Raw genomic sequence first — 18,672 nt, 5'->3', positions numbered from 1 at the left:
AGGGTATTGGGGTGGTATCTTTTGTCCAGAGATCAAACACTTCTTGAAACTGGTGGACTTCTCAAAAACAATTATTACTAGCTACTATAAAATGCTATAACAGAAAATGTATGTCTATACAAATGCAAGATAACAAACCTACTGTAGATCAATGTGTGTGTATATACCCTTAAGAAGTTATTTAAGGGCATGCACTAGAGTATAAATATTGAGAACGTATGAGCCTGACTGCCATTTCGTAGTTAGCTGTTGAGATGTAAGCATGTATGCATATAAGCTCTGTTTGTTAACTAGTTCATTCATATTTGATGATGCTGCATCCAGATGTGTTTGTATGTATAAAAGCATCTGAACGAAAGCCCAAGCCTTATTACTATTTGTATTAGATGTAAAATAAAGACAATAGACTTCCTCTCGTTCATTAGCTTTATTATACATGTGTAGGAGCCTCTGAAAAAATATCAGGGCGACTCCTAGAACAAACAAAAACTGTAGCTTATATAGACAATGAAATGCTGACTTATTAGAAAAGTAATACTGAACAAATAAGAACACTGGAAGCATGGTTAACCAATAAGGGCATTCCCTGTAGTTCTAAAGTTACATGATGTCATTACATCTCTAGGCAGAAAAAGAAAATCGGATGCATTTCCATATATAGACATGTTTACTACTTTCAGACAGTCCCTTCTCTCAGTAAATTTCTACTATGTGCAGACTGTCACGTGTCTATGTACAGTACATTTCAGATTCATGCATTTTGTCACGTACTCATTCCTTCTAAGGCACTTACATTTTCCTCCATACTTTAGAGTATGAACGAGCGATTTGGTGCCAGAAAAATGGCATGTCTAAAGGACGTGGTACCAGAAACGGCATATCTAACAGGGCGTGAAGTCAGAAATGGCATAGCAAAGGGGCATGAAGTTTAAAATGGATTTGGCAAAAATGATATAAGGCACTTATCCACATGCTGGTGGAATATACAGCAGTGGACCATCCCAAAACTGTACATTCTTCATAAAACAGGTCAGAAACAAATTTCAGGTATTAAACTTGCTCAGCACTATTTCTTTTTCACATAATATGAAGTGAGGCGTACAGAATGCTCTAAATAAAATTTGCATAAACAAATATGTATGATATTGATACAATATTTGAATTACTATGGAAAATGTTTGAAATAAAGTCCAAACCGCATAAAACTAATAAAATAAAGGGAAATGGCTGCATTTTAGCAAAGCATATGCATTTTCGTATTGAGCATAGATATCAGTTATTAGAAGTATATAAAGTGTTTGCATGTTTGTGCAGTGTTACAGTAAAGTTATTTCGGAAAGTACAGCCATTACAAGGCATATTTTGAACAGTATAGACATTACTTTGTGAAATATACTCTGTAAAGTATTTCAAAGAGTTTATTGTGCATTTGAATGTTTTTACAATCTCAAAGAACACTTGGTCCATATATAATTGCAAGGGCCATATTTTTCAGTGTGTTTGTGCATACTTTGTGGGCATGGCAGACAAATTTCGAGAACCCAATGCATGTGTGTTTGACAGTAATATTGCTGAGAACTGGAGAGTGTTTGAGCAAGAGTACAACACTTTCATACATGCTGCATTTTCTGATAAAGATGACTGCACAAAGGCATTTATTCTACCTAATTTAACTGGATCAAAAGCTACAGAAAGGGAACATTCATTTCTGTATGCACCTGCTGTCTATACTGGACAGGGGGAAACCGTCATATTGTTGTATTGGCTGAGTCAAGGGAGGACCCCCGAGTGTTCAAAATGTAAATTTAAGAAATATGCAACCCCCAGACAAATGTTACAACTGCAAAGCACTTATTTTACAGATGGGATCAAAAGCCTGATGAAACTTTTGCAGCATATATAACTGACCTGAGAAATAAAGCTAAAATGTGCAAATTTGGTGACTTAAGGGATGAGCTGATAAAGGACAGACTTGTGTGTGGTACAAAAGATGATGCTACGAGAAAGATTTTGCTTCGTGACAGTGATTTAACTTTGAATAAGGCCACCGAGATTTGTCAGATGTACGAGCTCACAGAAAAGCACCCAAATATGCTTATAAATGAGAGCAGCTCTAGAAGGCACAGCGATAAAGCTCATGCTGATAGCACGTGGTTAAAAGAAACAAGCTCAAGCACATGGCTGGAACCCCTGCAGCACTTACTGGTAAACCTCAGAACTTTCTAGCACATTCCAGACTTCAGTGAAGCATAAGAGTGAGTCAGCAAATTCAACGCATGGGCCCTAACCAAGTTTCATTGCCAACTGTCGTAACTGTAGTGGTAGTCATAAACCTAAAAGGGAAGAATGTTTAGCTTTTGGTCAACAATGCCACAAATGCAATAAATGGAATCATTTCACTAAATGGTCAATGCAATAGACTTAAGGGCAAAGAATGAAGTTATTTTTGTACTGTTCAGATAAATGGCAAACCCACAGAACTCAAAAGTTGACATAGGTTCCAAGTGCAATGTCAAGTCTGCAGAAACATTTGCCAGAGTATGTAAGGGTGAAAGGCTTGATTTGGCAAGGTGTGTGAAACTTGTTGCCTATGGAGGTGAAGAAATTCAAACCAAAGGCTCGGTAGTGCTTTCCTGTTACTTCCAGCAGAGTGGAAGAAGCTACTACTTATTATTGTATGTGGTCAAGAGGCTCATTCAGTCATTAAGGCTCAGAGATAGTTTGAAAATGGACAGTCCATCATGTTAGTTTAAAAGACCACTACTATAATTTTGCCCAGCACATTTTTTTTCTACCTATGCTGATCTTTTCCAAGATAAACTAGGCAAGCTTCCAGTTGTGTACTTCATGAAGTAAGACCCAGAGGTCAGTCCAGTTATCAGGCCAGCACACAGAGTTCCAATAGCCATGCAGGACAGAGTCAAAGACAAGTAGGATAATAAAATGCGACAAGGTGTAATTTGTCCAGTTGAAACTCCAACTGAATGGGCATCTTCCATGGTGGTACCTCATACGAAAAGCTCAGATGATATCAAAATATGCATTGATCCACAGGATTTGAACAAGACGCTAAAAAGACCCCATCATCCAAAGCACACAGTTGAAGAAGTCACAGCCTTGATGCCAAATGCCAGTATTTTTTCTGTCTTAGATGCAAAGAGTTCATTTTGGCAAATTCAGCTTAACAAAAAAATCATCATTGCTCACTACATTCAGTACTCCGTTTGGAAGGTACAGATTTTTGAAAATGGAAGGTACAGATTTTTGAAAATGCCATTTGGGATACATTCTGTAAGTGAAGTCTTTCAGGTGCAATGGAGCAAATTTTTTTCTGGGTATCCTTGTGCCATTATAGTACACGACATACTGGTAGGAGGTTGTGATGAAGCAGAACATGACAGAAATCTCGAAATGTTCTAGACAGGGCACGTCAAATGAATCTTAAGCTCAATGCACAGAAATGCAAATTCAGGCTACAAGAAGTTACTTGCGTTGGTCATTTATTCACAAGTACAGGCCTCGACCAGACCCTTCAAAACAAACAGCCATTCTCGGGATGCCAGCTCCAATGTTCAAGCCCTGCAATGTTTTCTTGACATTGTCAACTACCTAGGCAAGTTCCTTCCAGACTTGAGGCAACTTTTAGCACCACTCAAAGAGTTGACAAGTAAAGATGTATCCTGGTCTTGGTTAGAGCAACCCCAAAGAGCATTTGATGTCCTGAGACAAAGCAGTGCTAATCCGCCAATGCTCAGATACTATGCTGTTCACAAGCCAGTTCACATTCCTGTAGTGCTTCGAAATTTGGTCTTGTTCCAGTCATTGTACAAGAGGATCAACCCTGTTGCCTATGCTTCGAGAACACTTACCCACACCGAACATTATGCCCAGATGGAGAAAGACTCTAGCTCAGAGTAAGTTGCCTGATGTTCCAGTTCCAGAGGACATTCCTGCTCCTATGACGAATCTAGAAGTTCCTGATACGAGTTGTGCACTGCAGACTGTCCCTATTGCTAAATCTAGTCCCAACTGTTGTGTCACGAGGGATCTAGGACGTTTGCTCGACTGAGCAAACGTCAGAATCCATAAAACCCGAACACACTTTAACGAAAGCGCTTTTATCGAAAAAGCGCTTTCGTTAAAGCGTGTGACAAAAAAAAAAAACACTACATTTACATTTTAGCAGAGGGGCTTCGCACACCCTCCTACATTAATATTCTCCCTCTGAGACACACTACAGTGGAGAAAAGGGAAATTTCCCTTACCAGCACCGTAGTACAGCCTCAGCAACAGTCATACTTACGCGAAAGTGCTTCTTTGGTGAAAAGCACTTTTGCGTAAGTATGCCCGGCCGTTTGGATTTCGGTCATTTGCTCAGTAGAGCAAACGTCCTAGATCCGTCACGAGATACTGTCAAATCTCTAAACCCTGTAGCAGATATGAAGCAACCTGGACATGAACATTGTATTTTGTTTCTAAAGTATATAGTAATGCATCCCTGACTCTAATAATGTTTTTTCAAAGGGCAATCTTTTTAACAGGGAGGATATAGATCACTGTGTGTGTATATACCTTTAAGAAGCTATCCAAGGGTTTGTACTACAGTATAAATACTGAGCATGTGCGAGCCTGACTGACATTATGTAGTTAGCTGTTGAGATGTAAACTTGTATGTATTTATAAGCTATGTTTAACTAGTTTGTTCATATTTAAAGATGCTGTTATCCATCCTGATGTGTTTGTATGTATTAAAGCATCTCAACAAAACTCCAAGCCTTCTTCTTATTTGTATTAGAGATGAATGAGCGACAACTACTTTCCTATAAGATCTCCAAAAGTTGGTAATATGCTATATATTTAACTATTAACCTACTGAAAACACTACAAAATATACAAGGTTCTATCTAAAGTACACACAAAAAAGAAGTTATGTACTCACCATAACATTCCATCTGAGTAGTTCTACTTTATTTGTCTTCAACATGTGGGTCTTCGGATCAACACGGCCGCATTTTCCAGCTACAGCTCCGAGCTCCATGCTCCTCCCCTTACCCACAATTCCCCACTGTCTCCCTTCAGATCGAGTTTGCTGCCTAACAAGTATCAGAAACCAGACCCAATGACACCTTATCATCAAACACCAATCGTCACAGGAAGAACCTTAGCCTGGACAGGACCAAGGGTCCCAACAATAACCATCCGATACAAAGGACATGTCATATCCCAAAAGATAAGGTTTGGGGGAAGGAGGTGGGGATGGTTGAAGACAAATGAAGTAGAACTACTCAGATGGAAAGTTAGAGTAAATAACTTCTTTATCTGAAGTAGTTTTACTTCATTTGCTCTTCAACCTATGGGACAGAGTCCCCAGCTACCTAACTCTTGGGAGGCCCTCATGGAAGGATACTCCAGAGCACCACAGAACCAGAGGATGCTCTACTCCTAGAGACCAAATCTAGTTTATAATGAGAAAAAAAGGTGAGAGATGAGGCCCAAGTAGCAGCTAAACAAATATTATCCAAAGAGACCCTAGAGCAAAAGGCTGTTGACGTAGCCATAGATCGGGTCGAATGAGCCTTCACTTTTCCTTGTAGAGACAAACCTCTTTCTGAAAAAGCCTGACCAATGCATTGTGAAATTCAGCAAGCAATTGTCGCTTTTGAAACAGGTTTACCAAAGAAGGGCTTGGCATAGGACACAAAAGTTGATCAGACTTGCGGAATGGTTTAGTCCTATGAAGATAAAACCTCAACTGCCTATGTACATCCAAGTAAATGTAATTTGTATTCCCCTTTGTTCTGGTAGTTGGGAAAAAATACTGGCAAATTGATGGTCTGATTAATATTGGCTTCTGAATCTACCTTGGGAAGGAAGGACAGGTTCGTGTGTAGCGAGACTCTATCTTTATGAAAGATCATATGGGGGACTTTGATAGAAAGAGCTTGAAGCTCAGACACCCTTCTAGCACACGTGATGGCAACCACAAAGGCAGTTTTCAAAGTGAAAGATTGTAGATCCACAGATGCCGCAGGCTCAAAGGAGGAAGAAACCAATGCCTGCAACAGTAAGGTGAGGTCCCACGGCGGAATCAGATCATTAACCGGGGGTCTGAGGAGAAAGGCACCTTTGAGAAAAGTTTTACAAAGTTTAGAGGAAGCCAATGAATACATGTTTATCCCAACATGAAAATTAGAGACAGTTGCTAGTTGGACTTTGACCGTAGAGGAACTAGCGCCCTGTAGAAAAATGCTAGCCAGAAAATCTAAAACTGCCGAAAGCGGAGCAGTGAAAGGATCCAAAGCCCTCTGATTGGCCCATATAGAAAAATGTTTCTATTTCTATGGTAGACTTTTCTGGTAGACAATTTATGAGCCGCTACCAGAATGGACTTAACAGGAGATTACAAACTGGGAGTCCTAATAATCATGGGAACTGGAGCAGGCAAGCAGTGAGCTTCAGACTGTCCAGATCTGGATGAGGGATCCCTGAGGGATGTGAGAGCAAATCCAGGAGTGGATCTAAAGTCCATGGTGGAACAACTAGATGAGACCTGAGTAAGGGAAACCAAACCTGTCGAGGCCAGAATGGGGCGATGAGGATCATAGTGCTCCCCAGCCTTCTGGCTTTTTGTAGAAACTTCCGACATAAGGGGAAGAGGTTCAGAGCGAAAAACTCGCTGCATTTTGCATTGGAAGGAGATGCGAAGAGATCGCAGCAAGGACGACCCCACTCGAGAAAGATCTGTTCCGCTACTGAAGAATTCAGAGACCACTAATAAGGCATCAGGATCGATCTGCTGAGCCTGTCCGCTAGAATGCTGGATCGTCCCGGGATGTGCGTTGTCACCTGAAAATGGCCAGTAGAGGTCACCCATTCCCACACTCTTGTGGCCTCTTGACATAAGGGATAAGATCTGGTTCCCCCTTGTTTCTTAATATACCAGACCATTGACATATTGTCCGTCTGAATTGCAATCGTTGCCACAGGAAGATGAGCATGAAGGGCCTGTAACGCAAGAAGAACCGCTCTCATCTCTAGAGCACTGATGTGCCAATAGGTCTTGGAAGGGGATCACGTACCTTGGACTGTTCATCTTGAGCAGTGCCCCCCTCCCACCCTAGTAGGGAGGCATCCATGGTCACCGTGGTCTTGGGGAAAGCCGGTTGAAAGGGGTGACCTTTGAGGAAATCCGAGGACTGAATCCACCACCAGAGGAAGTCCCTGCATGCTTTTGAAATTCTGACCAGAAAAGAAAATGGAGGGTCTAACAGTGACCACTGAACCGCCAGTGTCCACTACAGCACCCTCATATGAAGACGCACCATTGGAAGAAGATTTATTGTGGCCACCATGGAACCTAGGAGCCCTTAACCCTGCTTCGACTGTTGGTAAATGGGTCAGAAGAATGTGTAAGACGTGTAACCTCAAGCTGTGTTTCCTGTCTGAGATGAGGAACACCTTCATTTGTATTGTGTCTAGCCGTGCCCCGATGAGGTCTAAAATCTGGACCGGGAGAAGAGCAGACTTGTTCATGTTGATTTTAATGCCCAACTTGTTGGCAAGCTGAAGGAAGGAGTGCCTGGCCTGACATAGTAGATGCTCTGAAGGGGCAGTAAAGAGGCAATCGTCCAGGTACGGAAAGACCTGAATGCCCTGAAGCCTCAGTTGAGCCACTGTGACCGCCATTACCTTGGTGAACACCCGGGGGGGGGGCTGTGGTGAGACCAAAGGGGAGGGCTCAAAATTGGTAATGATTGGCTCTCAGCCAGAAGCGAAGGAACCTCCGGGAGCACCTGTCCATCTTGCTGTGATAGTATGCATCCTGGAGGTCGACTGAGCACATCCAGTCTCTGGCCTGCAGATACGGCAGGATAGATTGAATCGGGACCATCTGGAATTTTGTCTTGGTTACTGATAGGTTCAATATGGACAGATCCAATATTGTTCTGAAGTCCCCCACCTTTTTTGGCACTAAAAAGAAACTGGAATGAACCCCGAATCTGGACTGGTCTGATGGGACCAGTTGGATGACTCGTTTTCTTAGCAGTGAGTGTACCTGCACTGCTGCCTCCTCCCACTGCGTGAGTGAAATGTCCGGGAGGGCTTTTTTGGATGGGGGAGGATCCTTGAATGGAATGAAATATCCTCTGGATATGACTTGCAACACCCACTGATCTGTAGTGATGGACTCCCATGCTAGTGGGTGAAGTGAAAAGTGACCCCTCTGGGCTGCTGCCCTGGTTTATCCGAGAAAGGTTCTCGGGACCCGAAATTCCTAGGACCCGCTCTGCCTCTGGGGGAAGGCGAGTCCTGAGCATTCCGGGAAAATGCCTGAGACTTGCGGAACCACATCTTGTTCTGGCCTCGCTGGTTCCTGGAAACGAACCTTTGCAGTGGTGAGAAGCAGATCCCGACGTCAGACAGTGTTTTCTCATCCTTCTTGAACTAGACCAAAGTTTCTCTGACCATCTTCCCTAAAAGGGAAGAACCATCATAAGGGGCGCTGGTAAAAGATGTCTTGAAGGGCTCAGAAAACTGACATAAGTGGAGCCAGGTGTGACACTGGATGGCAATGCCAGACCCCTTCTCCTGTGCGGCTCCCTCCGTGGCATGGGAGAGCAAATGCATACATGTGTTGTCTACAGATTTTAGGGTGGCCATTCGTGCATCAAATGTCTTCTTGTCCTCTGCTGACATGGACCCTGGCGTCGACTCCGTGACTTCCTTGACCACATCTCTCTGGAGTCGAATGACATGCTCCATGTAGTTCAGCACCCTCAGACAGAAGGTCGCTGAAGCATAAACTCGCTTCCCAAAATGATCCAATGCTCTCGACTCTCGGTCAGGTGGGTGAACCTTCTCCTGGGTGAGTTCCTCTTTGGTGGCTGCTGCCACTGTCATAGCATCTACAGGGGACCCCTTGTACCAGAGTAACTTGTCCATGGGGGGGAGGGCTTAAAACTTGGTCCGGGCACTTGGGTATTGGCTCTATGGTGTCCGGCTCCTTCCACGCCCAAGATGTTATCAAATCCACAAGTAGATTGGCAGGAGGGGGCACCCAAAAGGTAGAAGGTCCCGAGCTGAATGCCTCCAGAAACACGGACTTATCAGAGGTTGGTTTTGAGGTGGAACACGCCCCTCTTTGGCGAAGGATCTCCATGATGTCGCCAAAGGAGACATCCTCAGGGGGTGATCTTGAGGAACCTTCCCCTTCACCCAGGTCCATGTCTTCAGTGAGGGACTCTGGAGGAGAGTCCAAGTGCCTCATTTTACACATATGTTTGAAAAGGAGGTCCTCAGGGGGACTGTCTGGGGAGGTCTCGCAAGCGGTTTGTTCCAAGGCTGGAACTTCCTGGTGCACCACACCTACAGGCTGTCCCTGAGAGGGCAAGAATGTCGGAACCACACTCAAGGCCAGGGGGTCTGGATGGACTCTGAAGACAAAACAGTCAGAGGCCTTGACCCTGCAAGAACCCTCTCCACCACATCGAATCCCGAGGGTGAACGGACCTCCTGGGCTGACCTAGCGGAACCCGCTCCCCCCGATCCAACTAGGGAGCCAAGACGCCGAAGGGAATGCTTCTCCCCAATAAGCTCAGACCAGAGAACACTCCCTTGGCACTGGCCGGCATCGAGGGACAGGATACTTTCAGTGCCGACCCCTCGACTCAGACTGTCCTCGGATCCAATGACTCTAAAACCGCAAGTTGGATCGGAGAAGGAGTGATGGGTCTAAACAATAGCTGGAAGGCACCTGCTCCAGTGGGAGAAGGCCCTGACAAGACCCCCATCTGGATATGAGTGAGGATAAACCTCCACATCATCTTGTCCATCTGCGCTTCATACAAACTCCGAGTAGAGTGGGAGAATGCCGCCGAAGTAGGCCAGGAAAGCCGGTAGGGAGAAGACCTAGGGGGCGACCGGCTAACCTGTACCTCGAGCTCAGGTGAAAACCTGGGGGACCTGAGCTGAGGTGACATTGGCCTGGAAACAGGATTAACCTTCGGTGGAGGGCCGGCTTCTGACAAGTGGTCAGGGGATCGTTTGTGAGGCTGGTCCTTCTTGGCTTTATCCCCTTCCCCGGACCTCTTGGCGGGAGGGTGAGTCCCAGAGGCCGTGGAAGGGGAAGATGAAGCAGCAGCTGCTGCTTTCCAGCAAGGGAAGGTGGGACTTCAGTCCCAGCAGAAGAGGGCAACAAGCCCTTAAGGATTGGTTTGTCCCGCCTGTCCTTAAGGGTCCTGGGATTAAACCCAGAGCAAATATGACAGGAGAACCCTGAGAAGGTACAGAAAAAGGGAAATAGATAAGAAAGCCAAAAACAGAACAATTTACTGTTACAGCAAAACAGCCAAATGCTCTGGAGCTTGGACCACGCTGCTCCCTCTCAGGCGGCAAACGAAATCTGAAGGGAGACAGGGGGCATTGTGGGTAAGGGGAGGAGCATGGAGCTCAGAGCCATAGCTGGAAAATGCGTCCGTGTTGGATCCGATGTGGATCCGAAGACCCACAGGTTGAAGAGCAAATGAAGTAAACTACTTCAGATCTTCCAATTAAGAAGTTAGTTACTCTACCAACTAATCTAACTAAAATCCTAATATTAACTATTACAAACTAACCACTACACTAAAGGGAGGAGGAAAAAAGCAATAATCTTCACTTGTTGTGAGAAAAGGTGGTGCTCTCTGCAAACATATGTGGCTTGGCAGGCGGCAAATGAGATCTGAGGTAATTCAGAAAGGAGAGGAATTATAGCTAGGGGAGGAGCCAGAGCTCTTGGATCCAATATTCTGATATAAGGTGCCGAGGTCAGATCTGACTTGATCCGACACCTCACATGTTAATGCAGATGAAATTAGACATCGGATCCAAATGCTCCCTTACTCCTTTATCACTCTGCAGTTACTCATCTCCTCTTCTTGTTCTGTCAGATTCTTCTCCTTCTGAAATACTTCACCCTTTGTCAGACCCTCTAAGTCCTACTGCTACTTTCCCAAACATCTTTCTCTTTTATTTCTACCCTACTTTTACACTCTTATTTTCATTTTATCCACTCACCAACCTTCCTGAAGAAATTTCTTTCTTCCCAAATAACTCTCAAATAATTTCCACTACCCCCTTCTTAAATGTCTCTCTTCTTAACAAGTAGTAAAGTGCCATAGTCTCATTTTTATTTCATTACCTCAAATTGTTATCCTATTTTTTACCCGTGCATAACCTGAAATAGTTACTGGATGTGTGTCAAAGTTTTCAATGAAATACATATAGTCCTGTGAAATACAAATCCTATCCACTCTAGCCCAGTTATTGCATCTTGAGAGATATGCAAATTATGTCTTATTTCTTACTACTGAATTAACATCTTCCATACCAAACATTCATGTATATTTCGTTAGCAATCTACCCTCTTTTTTTTTACAGTATCCCTTCTAAGTCTCCCTCATACTTCGCACTATTGCAAATCAAGTTCCAGTTCCCCATAAATAACATTTCCCTGCTGAATGCTGCTTATTTCTCCCAAACTAAGTTCTATTACAGCAGTTTTCGATGGAATATAAATATATACCAGTATAATCACCCTTCCTTACCAATAGCCACTTACTACCACAATTTAACAATATCTTTTTTCCCTCTCTTTTACTACTGGGGCCACTCTAGCAATCAGTGTTATTACTTTCCTTTTGCTTTGTCCATGATATTCTGCTGAATACATCCATCATCCCCATTTTTACCATTTTATACATGGGGTCAGGGTGTCATATCAACTGTCACCATTTTTCTTGATTCAATGCCCCTGCTCTACCCTTCTCGATGGTCAAGCCTAACTGCTGCAAGTCTTCTCTCATGCAATCCATCTCTTTGCTAAATGTCCTCATTACAGCTTGCTTTCTTCCTCTCTCTCCAAAATGTTCTTCACCAGATCCTCTTCTGCTTTCCTGCATATGTGCAAATCAACTTAATCAGTTCTCTTTAACCTTTTCTGCAACTAGAGCTGCTCTGGCTTCGGTTCTGATGTAATTTCTTTGTCTGTCCCACAGTGTGTGTCGCCATCCATCTCAAGCACTTTACCTCCGTGCCATCTACCTTACTCAACTGCTGTATCTTCACTGCCCCATGTTTCTGTACCATACAGTAGTACTGGTTACACCATTGTTTTATACACCTTATTTTTCAGCTTCTTTAGTATTCTTCCATCACATACTGCCACGGAGACTCTGAGCCAGTTGGCTGCAGCCCCTCCAAGTCTAGCTCTGACCTACTCATTCAGGCTTCTCTTCTCCTCAACCACCCATTCTAAAAACTTGAAGTTGTTAACCTGCTCTGTTATTTTCCCATCTATCTCAATTTTCAGTATCTTCCAATTTCCCCATTTGCTACCATGACAACTGCCATGTCTGTATGCATTTTAATCTCATGTGCCTGCAGTTTTGCATTCCATTCCCTTATTATTTACTTATGTTATTAAGAATCTGTTTGCAATACATACATCTTAACTTCACAGTGGAAGAAATCTGGATACAGCCAGAAAGAATTAGGGGACAAAGGCCCAAAGATAAGGACAGGATTTAAATATTCTCCTATAAACTTAGAAAGTTCCTATAATAACAGGTTTTGCATTATTGGGTATTTTCTGAATGATATAAAGTCTGAAACTCAAATGTCTGTCATTATTTACCATTATTTAGTGACTTCAGTCTTCAATGACTTGCCAGAAAACCACAACGTTTATGAGAAACAAACCAAAAATATGCAACAAAAATTTGGACATTTGGGAAAATCGATACAGTTGAGAGGTATGTTAATACTATATTATCTGCATACAGCAACTTTATTGATCTGTCTCCTTCAACCACTTTGCTAATGTAAATTATCTCCAGTTTGAGCAGCAGTGGGTTCAATGCTGAACCCTGATGTACACCTACTCCCAAAAGGAAACCCTCATAGTATGGAACACCGTTTGTATGTTTGTTATCAGCTCCTGCTCCTTGGAAATAACCTGCACTAATTCTACCAATGTTTCTGCAATTCGAACCATTGCAGGACTGCCTAAATCAGCTTTCTTGGGACCTTGTCACATGCTTTCTGCAAGTCTAGGAATGCCTCATTGGCCTCTTCCCTCACCTCTTAGCTTCTTTTAATCTTTTTGTCTCACTGCAAATATCACACCAGTTGTGCTGAATCTTGATCTAAATCTTAAGTGCTCATTTTCCATCTTAATTTCTACTACTCTGTGAATTCATTTGATCACCCTCTCCAGCACTTTCATGCAGTACAGTTGTGAATGTCCCCTATGTTCTTGTACACTGGCACTAAAATGCTTAGTCTTCACTCATCTGGGACACACACCTCTCTCTATATTGCTATGAGTACCCTTTGAGGCCATTTCTCTCCTAACTTGCCCAATATTTTGTCATATCTGTTATGACCTCATCTGAGCCTGCTGCGATCCCCGACTTCATTTTCCCTAGTGCTGTTCTTACTTCTTTAAGGGTGGACTCCTCCTGTTCTTTGACAGTAGGTTCCTTCTGTGGCAATACACCTCTCATGGGGTCTTCTTCATTCAAAAGTTGCTACTATTACTCCTTGCATTTGCCTTTGATGTCCTGAGGGTTGGCGATCATGATGTTGCTGGCATCTCTTACAAACAGTGTCTGATGAACATATTCTTTACCTTTCTGTCTTTGACATGTAACTTGATAAAATAGCAAAGTCTATAAACACAGTCCCAAGGGTGAAGTGCCTAGGTAGTAAAAAGTCTATGAGTAAATGTATAAATAACTCCAAGGCTCACCACTGGCTGAACAGACTTTGCTATTTTATTCGTTATTACAGCCCCAAGGGACATGGCTGAAGACCGAGGAATTGATATTGAATTACCTTATCTACCTGGAGTGGGTTGTCCTGTTGAAATACATAGGAGAGAAATTTCATTTAAAGGACTGTTAACAGCAGAGAAAAATCCTCTGCTATCCTTCACTAGAAGTGAATTATGCAGTGCACATACGGAAACATCAGACCGAGAGATGAACATCGCAGTTTTGCAATTCAAGAGGAAGCTAGACAACAAGTTGGCGAAGTTGAAAGCAATACAGTGGCAAAGGAGACAGATGGAGGCATGTGTCACCTTCCAGGTTATACCAAGAGGCTTGAGAATATTAAAAATGCCCACATTTGGTAAAACATATCCAGAGCTTTTATCGAAGTGGCAAAAACTTAATCTAGATACTAGTTTTGGCTACATTAAACTATTGGTGGAGCAATATATGCTAATAGAAACAGAAGACTGCTGAAATTATAACCCTTCGAGGTGACTTAGAAAGATTAATTTCCAGTAATGAGTTGGGTTACATTTGATTTGGAATTGAACACTAATATTTCCTTACTTGAGTATAAATTACTTCAAACCAAAAGGAAGACGTTAGAACGAGACGTCTTAGATTTTCACCATGGTAACGTCTTCAGTTGGCCGAGGGACCAATCAGAAGAGAGAATCCATCTACCACCTTATCGCGAGCAACTCCTACGACTCCGTCCCTCCCCCCGGAGATTTTATCTGCTGCAGTTAAGCGTACTGAAGTAGACGTGAATCCAGCTATAGAAAAAGCAGCAGTGGGTTCCGGTTTGAATGTAAACGAAACTACAGTGTATATTTTAGCAGATACCACGCATACTATGAAGTTGGGACTGAATGTAGATGTAAGAAGGAAGAATCCACGAGTAGGAGAAGGGCAAGTCCCCTCCAGTAGTTCAAACAGCTCCCTCCCTTTTCCGTTGGCCATTCGGGAGCAACAGAGGCAAGCATGGACATCCACGCCTCGAGCAAGGAAACGGAAAACTTCAGAGGAACAATACGAGTTCCAGAAGAAGGTACTGAGGCATGTAAGCCAGGCTTAGTTATAAACAATTCGAGATACATTTTAAATGAAGCTGAATGCTCTCTTTTGCATAAGGGGCTATCCTTTATTCCTTCAATGTCGGTTAAAGTTGTGGACTTGATTATAGACATTAAAATGTTTATTAAGAATGTTAATTTGAAATTGATGTTTAAAAATCAAAGTAGTAATGTGCATATGATGCATAGGAAACCATCTACTTTTATACCACCAGTCAATCCAATGTTAGAGGCCTGTGAGAGAGAGCCACTGAATGTTTTTGAAACTGATAAAGTAAATTGTAAGAGTGAGTTTTTTAACATGACTCAACAACTAGAAGCCCTGAAAACTTTGCAAGCTAATTCTAATATAGTCATTAGACCAGCAGATAATGCTTTTATATAAAGAATATTATGACATGAAAATAAATGAAATGCTTAGTGACATAGATACATATAAGGAACTCAATGGTAGCATACTTAAACTCTTTAGAGATGTGAATAGTGAATTGTATGATTTGTTAATGTCCAATGTGATCAATAATGAACTCTATAATTATTTTTTAATTGAGAAACCACTGATACCGACATTCAGGGGACTGCCCAAGGTCCATAAAGATTTATTGAAACCACCCCCGAGACCTATTGTGTCGAGCAGAGGTTGGTTAACACAGACGTTGTCGATTTTTGTTGAAAAGACACTAAGGCCGATAGTGGATACTACCAATACCATCGAGACACACAACATTTTTTAGAGACCTTTTCTGACTATGCCCATAGTGATTTGAATGTTTTTGAATGTTATTTAATCACACTGGATGTTACCTCCCTTTTTACAAGTATTCCCAATAGCACGGGTTTAGAATATGTTAGACTGTTTCTAATTAGAAAGAACATCCCTAGAGAAGTAATTATGAGAACAGTGACACTATCAGAAATGATACTTACCAACAATGTATTTACTTGTAATAATAGCTACTATTTACAGGTCAAAGGGGTGGCAATGGGGACTCCCTGTGCCAGTTCATATGCGAATATAGTAATGGCACATTGGGAATATTCCTACATTATAGATATGTTATATGAAGAAAATATCAGATATTACAGACGTTTTGTGGACTATGTCTTTCTGGTTTGGAAAGGGAGTATAGAGAGTTTGCAGAATTTTACAGATTATATTACTGGTACCACTAGTTTCTTTAACTTTACAGCCAAGTGGTCGAAGCTAGAAACAGATTTTTTAGATGTATCTATAACTATGGATATGAATGGTATACATACACAACTTTCTAGAAAGAGTTGCAGGAAAAATACATTACTACATAGGAGTAGTATGCATCCCCCACATATTTATCGTAACATAATTAAAGGACAGGGGTTGAGGATTTCTAGATTGACCAGTCGAGATACTACTTTTGATAGGACAGTGGGTCATTTTAAGCATGAATTGAAAAGCGAGAGGCTATAAAGACAGGGAATATAGTGAGATACTAGATGCACTCTAATGATAGACATGATTGAGGTATGCCTTTATTTCAAGCAAGGCAGACCTCGGACACATAGAGATGATGCCCATGAGCAGGTATGTATACTTACAATTCCATTTACTAATAATAATAGGAAAATTAACAAAATAATCAGTAAACATTGGAATATTTTGACAACAGACGAGGATATAGCACAACTCGTAGGTGAGAAATCCAAATATTCCTATAAGAATACTAAGTCTCTTAAGAGGATGCTTTGTTATGAGGGTAATACACAAGACAGTATAATCCCCGACAGGCAAGGTACGTTTGCATGTAGGAATTGCAATCAATGTACTTTTATGAGAAATACTAATACTTTTAGACACCCCGATACAGGGAAGATATACACATTTAAGCATTATGCTGATTGCAGATCAAGAAAAGTACAGTTTTGTACCTACCATAAATGTAGATGTTCGAAGATCTACATTGCTGCAGTCCTTACACTTGGGTAGTCCGCTGTCCTCGGTCGGCCCGAATATCAAAGTATTAGGCTGACGTCGGTCAAGGCGCTTAAGACTGACATCAGGACGTCAGGGTACAAATGCGCATGACCGACGTCATATCCTCAGTCTTTTCTTGCCCCAGATGTCAGAAGACCCTAAAAGGAAAGGTCAAAACCAAAAGACAGCAAAAAACAACCACCCTTGCACTAAACATATGTACAATATATACAATATCCACAATATTCACAACCCAAACCACACAACCACCTCTAACTACAGAGGGAAGGAGGAGAATTGACTGCAGCAATGTAGATCTTCAACATCTACATTTATGGTAGGTACAAAACTGTACTATGTTCTTCATCTCACATTGCTGCAGTCCTTACACTTGGGTAGAATCCCAAAGCAGAGGTAAGGGAGGATGGCAAAACTATAAAGCAGGAGGAGCTGCCAAAATGCCCTGCAAAATTGCAGTGGCAAAACCAGCCCTAGATTTAGAGTAAAGTGGAAGGTGGTAATGCTTAGAGAAAGTATGCACTGAACTCCAAGTAGCTGCCTCTAAAATATCTTTAGTTGCCACCCCCCTTAAAAAAGCAGTAGAAGTGGCAGTAGCCCTAGTGGAATGAGGCCTAATCCCAGCAGGAATCTCCTTACCATGATGGGAATAACAGAAAGCAATGCAAAACCCAATCCACTTAGAAATAGTTTGTTTTGACACAGGCTTGCCCTGAGAACCCAAAGCAAATGAAACAAATAACTGCTGAGACTGCCTGAACCCTTTAGTTCTGCTCAAATAATATCGCAACTGCCTGTGTATATCCAAAGTGTGCAAAATCTTTTCCCTTTGTTTTGGGGGTTTGCATAAAAGTAGGCAAATGAATAGTTTGGTTTAAAGCCACACTAGAAACCACTTTAGGCATAAAGGAAGGATTAGTACGAAGATACCCTATCCTTATGGAAAATTAAGAAAGGCTCAACCGCCATAAGGGCCTGTAATTCAGAAACCCTTCTCGCAGAGGTAATGGCCAACAAAAAAGCAGTCTTCCAGGATAAATATTTCAACTCGGCAGTAGCTGCAGGCTCAAAAGGTTGTAGAGTAAGCTTCTCCAACACAAAATTGAGATCCCAAGCAGGAGTAGGAGCTCTACGTGGGGGTCTTAAATTCTTTGCCCCTCTAAGGAATTGCTTAAACAAAGGATGAGAAAACAAAGGTGGGTTACAGTCATAGTGAGCAGAAATTGCTGCAGCATGAACCTTAATAGAAGAGAAGGACAAACCTTTGTCCAGTAACTCAGCAAGATATTGAAGGGCCACACTTAAATTAGGTTTAGAAATTAGAAGTTATGTACTCACCATAACGTTCCATCTGAGTAGGTGTATTCATTTGTCTGCAACCTGTGGGTTATGGATCCGATATCGGATCCGAACCGGCATAGTTTCCAGCTATGGATCCAAGCTCTCAGCTCCTCCCCTCACCCATAATGCCCTGCTCTACCCTCATGACCTCAGATCGAGTTTGCCAAAGCAACAATACCCTCAAAAGGGTAACAAGTAATATGCAGGAAACTGAAAGGCCAGGGGATAGGAGGCGGGATGGTTGCAGACAATGAATACACCTACTCAGATGGAACGCTATGGTGAGTACATAACTTCTAAATCTGAAGTAGGATATTCATTTGTCTGCAACCTGTGGGACAGAGTCCCCAGCTACCTGAATCTTGGGCGCCATCATGGAAGGATATTCCGAGCACCGCTGAGCCAAAGGATGCTCTACCCCTGGATGCAAGATCCAACTTATAGTGAGAAATAAATGTATGAGATGAAGCCC

Source organism: Protopterus annectens, chromosome 15.part0 (genome assembly GCF_019279795.1).
Source record: "Protopterus annectens isolate FY-2018-M chromosome 15.part0, PAN1.0, whole genome shotgun sequence".
Taxonomy (NCBI): domain Eukaryota; kingdom Metazoa; phylum Chordata; order Ceratodontiformes; family Protopteridae; genus Protopterus; species Protopterus annectens.
The sequence above is the reverse complement of the archived record's forward strand: the minus strand, read 5'-3'. Positions refer to the sequence as shown.